General features: G+C 38.0%; 1 long non-coding RNA gene across 1 annotated transcript; it reads right to left on the reverse strand.

Annotated features, from left to right (window-relative positions):
- Nucleotides 1–2,198: 2,198 nt before the first annotated feature.
- LOC136261935 (uncharacterized) lies at nucleotides 2,199–2,778 on the reverse strand. Its single transcript, XR_010704061.1, has 3 exons — nucleotides 2,717–2,778; nucleotides 2,553–2,651; nucleotides 2,199–2,504 (listed from the first exon to the last, which is right to left on the reverse strand). It is a non-coding gene; the product is annotated as an uncharacterized lncRNA (long non-coding RNA).
- Between the last annotated feature and the right edge of the window lie 2,518 nt (nucleotides 2,779–5,296).

Consider the following 5,296-nt stretch of genomic DNA (forward strand, 5'->3'; position numbering starts at 1 on the left):
TGGTATAAGGAAGACAAAGTCTTATAAAAACCAATCTCAAATACATCTAAATAAAATCAAACCGGCGGTCATATAAAAATACATCTAATTTAGTCTTAAAGATCAGTACATTAGGTGCAGATACAATTTCATGGGGTAAGGTGTTCCAATCATTGACGATTCTCTGTGAAAAACTATGACCTCTAATAGCAGTGTTGAAGCGATTTTTGTAAAGTTTGAGTCCATTAGATCGGGTGGGGTTGGTATTAACAGTAAAAAAATAGTCTTTGTCCACAGATACTAAATTGTTATAATCAACGAATTTCACATATTATAATAGTCTTATTGAAGTGAATATGCCTGGACGTGGCCCTCAGATTTTCTAACTGCTCCAATTGTATAATAGGTGACTGTTCTATTAGAGTGTTTCGATCTGGCTAATGTTCTGGACATTCTGGAGAGAAACGTTTGACATTTAAAGACAGGTGTTAGTCAAAACCCCATTTAAGTGGATTTTGATTGTGTATATATGTGCTGGGTGCAGTAGCTAGGCTGCTACTGTCAGAGAAGCCTAAATGTCTGGTCCCCTCACATCAGAAGAGATATCGATAAGCTTGAAAGAGTACAGAGGCAATCTGCCAGATTCATTAAGGCTGACTTCTCACGTTTCAGCCGTGTATCCAACATGCTCATTGACCTTAACGTTCCCAGTTTAGAACACCGCAGACAAGTATCTAGTATCACCCTCCTCTACAAAATTGTTTATAATCTCATTGATATATCTCCTGTTGATTTAATCCCTGTCACTTCTAACACCAGAGGACATGACCAAAGATTTCATCACATCTATGCAAGGACCGATCAGTACAGTAATTCATTCTTCCCTAGATCAATAAGACTGGAATTCACTCCCACCTGACCTAATCCAACAACAATCACTACAAATTTTTAAGCACCAACTGAAATTATTATTACTTTCCCCTACCAATCGGTAATCCCATAATCAATCACATTGTAAAACATTTTGTATGCATGTTTCATATGTGCGCTAATCCTCAAACTGAGGCTGCACATTCTTGGGGAAAAAAAATAAAAAATGCAATGTAGCTATTCGGGCAAAAATCAAGGTGCGGTCATTGTGCGTGTATCTATTTACTATTGAACGGTAGCTGATGCTCTCAATGTTCATAAAAATAGCTTTGAATTCAATATAAATAGCTATTTGATTTACACAAGCTTCACATGAGGCCGAATTTAAGATTGCACGACAGAGGTCAGGGGCGGATCCAGGGAGGGGCTTTGGGGGCTGAAGCCCCCCCTTCATATTTAGGCCTTACTTGATCAATATGCTGAGTATTATAATGAAATTTTGTCATAGCATAATTATATGATCACTAATAATACAAATACTCATAAAACCACCTTATAAACGTCTTTCCAAGGTATTATCAGTGGATTTATGCTAAAATTTATGCGACAAGGACCCGAATCAGCATTGGAGGTTTACAAGATCGAGATACTCTAATAGAGCAGTCAGCTAACTACTCTAATAGAACATTCACTAGAAACATGTAGTTGGTTCTGTTATGGAATTTTTCCAAATCTGCCTGCACCTATACATGCAATGAAATGAATTGGTCTGTTTAAAGGGCTTCATTCATCTACTTGTGTAGTTAATATGTATGACAATACTTAATTCAGGTTCACAATTTCCATTGAAAATGCTCTCAGATTCAATCTTGTATTGTTCAAATTTCACTTTCAACATTATTATTCTAACATGCACCTATTCAGTGTTGTGCAATTGTGAGAGGGGTGCATCATGTACTTGGTTGTCTGTACCTACCCAAACTTTTCCATTAGCAAAATGCTTCAGAGAGCCATACCTATAATCTAAAGGCAGTATATAAAATGTCTACAGGCAGAAAATATTATGAATTTTATGTGGAAATGTCTCCAAATTGCAGTGTTTTAGCATCTATTTTTCAAACTTTTCCTGGGGGGGCATGCCCCCAGACCCCCCTAGTTAAAAGCATGCTGGGAAGTGTGCTTCGCTACCTCTACCCAAGAGATTACTACCTTGAGTTAGCCCCCCCCCCCCTTTATAAATCCTAGATCCGCCCCTGGAGGTTACTTTGGAGCTTTATAATTCACAGCCAATAAGGACTAAGCCAAATATCTGCATATCTCTCGAGCAAATCCAGTGCCGTGCCACTAAGTATCTATTAAATGATTACACCAGTAGTTACAAAACCCGTCTAGTAAAACTAAGGATCCTTCCTCTGATGTACCTGTTCGAGTTACAAGATATATTATTTGCAATCAAATCAATCAAGGTACAATCTAAACAGTTCAATATTCATGATCATATCAACTTCAGCTCAGCTAATACTAGATCCGGCACCAGCAACAAATTGATCATCCCTCATCATTTAAATAACGTATCTAGACATTCTTATTTCCATAGATTACCAACTCTCTGGAATGCCATGCCTATCCTTAACTTGGATCTAACGTTTCCTCTGCTAAAATCAAAACTAAAAACTTTTCTCTGGGATCATTTTATAACTAACTTTGAAGATAACAACAATTGTTCATTGCACTATCTCTGTCCTTGCTCAAGATGCCACCAGTCACGTCCACCCACCTCAAACCTGAACTACTTGTAGAATCTGTATGTATGTGTGTATATAAGTAAGTAAGTAAGTAGGTAAATAAGTAATGTAATGTCATGTACTTTCGCGGCTGTTGGTACATGTTACCAACAGACCTTTGGTGTGTTTACACCATAAAGCAATAATAATTATACAACCAAGTACTACGAATAATACGAAACGCGGTTAAAATTACGTCAAATAAATAAATAAATAAATAATTAAATAAATAAATAAATAAATAATTAATGTTTGAGAAAACTACGAGGCCTAGAGACATGAACTAACCGGGGATAGATTCACCTGTGAATGAAGGTACAAACGTATAATCGTCGCTCCTGTTTGTGCTGATGACTTGACCATACGTGTAATTCTATATAACGCCCAGTACCACACCCTTGCTTAATTACTTACATATTGCGCGAAGAAGATTAGCGAAGAAGATTAATGATGCCCGTGCAGGAGAGCCAGAAGCCACTTGTGTAAACAAGAGATTACAAGTAAGCTTTTATGTTTGTAACATCTCAAGTCTCCATGCCAGCTGCCAGTGGATTCATTCACGCAAGAAAACATTAAACTGACATATCCCACGCTCTTTACAATAAGCTTACAGTTACATATAAAATACAAGTAAACAATTTTGTCTTGTGCAGCTGGCATGGCGAACTTTCTTTGTGTTGGTGTCAGGCAATTCAATACGTGCTTAATCTTTTTTGCCTTCACCTGGCGTAGCTACTAGGCTCTAGTGGCTTGGCTGTCTTCCTTTATCTGGTTCATCTGGCTTGCATACGCCTACAGCATTGTGTAGCTATCTCCTGAAAGTTGTGTATGCATAACTATAGTGTGTCACCCATCACTGTGCCATTGCTACATCACTGATGAACCTTACTTAGCTCTAGTTGATGTTGATATGCATTGCTGTATATTGGCTAATAATTTTTATCTGCATGGTGATGTTGCCTATAATGTATTGCTGCATACAATACTGCAATAATGTATAGTTCTCTCCTGTATGTTTTGTATACATATACTTTGTACACATCACTGTTGCCATTTATACCACACCAATGATGTACTGGCACTTAGCTACTGTGGCCTTTAGTTACGATGCCACTATTGTGTTATATCTGTCACTACTGTGACATATTGAGTTGATTTGGGGATAATGCATTCACAACCTAATAGCCTCACCGGGGGGCTGTCACGTTGGTGTATGTACTTGGTTGTATGTGACGCGGTCCTAGTAATTATACAACCAAGTACTAAGAATAATACGAAACGCGGTTAAAATTACATCATAAATAAATGAATAATTAAATAAATAATTAAATAATTAATAATTAATGTTTGAGAAAACTACGAGGTCTAGAGACATGAACTAACTGGGGATAGATTCGCCTGTGAATGAAGGCACAAACGTATAATCGTCGCTCCTGTTTGTGCTGATGACCTGACCATACGTGTAATTCTATATAATGCCCAGTACCACACCCTTGCTTAATTACTTACATATTGCGCGAAGAAGAATAGCGAAGAAGATTAGTGATGCCCGTGCAGGAGAGCCAGAAGCCACTTGTGTAAACAAGAAGATTACAAGTAAGTTTTTATGTTTGTAACATCTCAAGTCTCCATGCCAGCTGCCAGTGGATTCATTCACGTAAATAAACAATACAAGAAAACATTAAACTGACATATGCCACGCTCTTTACAATAAGCTTACAGTTACATATAAAATACAAGTAAACAATTTTGTCTTGTGCAGCTGGCATGGCGAACTTTCTTTGTGTTGGTGTCAATCTTTTTTGCCTTCACCTGGCGTAGCTACTAGGCTCTAGCCGGTGGCTTGGCTGTCTTCCTTTATCTGGTTCATCTGGCTTGCATACGCCTACAGCATTGTGTAGCTATCTCCTGAAAGTTGTGTATGCATAACTATAGTGTGTCACCCATCACTGTGCCATTGCTACATCACTGATGAGCCTTACTTAGCTCTAGTTGATGTTGATATGCATTGCTGTATATTGGCTAATAATTTTTATCTGCATGGTGATGTTGCCTATAATGTATTGCTGCATACAATACTGCAATAATGTATAGTTCTCTCCTGTATGTTTTGTATACATATACTTTGTACACATCACTGTGCCATTACCACACCAATGATGTAATGGCACTTAGTTACTGGTGGCCTTTAGTTACGATGCCACTATTGTGTTATATCTGTCACTACTGTGACATATTGAGTTGATTTGGGGATAATGCATTCACCACCTAATAGCCTCACCGGGGGGCTGTCATGTTGGTGTATGTACTTGGTTGTATGTGACGCGGTACTAGTAATAATAATAATAATAATATTTGGAGAGTATAAGAGTTGATCTTTCATATCAAGCACAGAAAGACTTCAAGCATTACGAGCAGTGCCACTCGACCGATAATACATATTTTTGTCCGAGAATTGAGAACATTCGGACAAGTCACTTTTGCAGCTCCTGCAGCCAGACAAAGAAAACTGCAGGTCTGAAATTTGCCTGCAAGAGATTATGGCCTAGACCTCTCCAAAGGCATAGAAAGAGCAGAAATTTTCTTTGCGGGTTTAAAGAAAAATCGCATCCGAACCGATGGTGGTCGAACATTGATGGCTTACTCTACTAGTATATTGTCAT

Source organism: Dysidea avara, chromosome 7 (genome assembly GCF_963678975.1).
Source record: "Dysidea avara chromosome 7, odDysAvar1.4, whole genome shotgun sequence".
NCBI lineage: Eukaryota > Metazoa > Porifera > Demospongiae > Dictyoceratida > Dysideidae > Dysidea > Dysidea avara.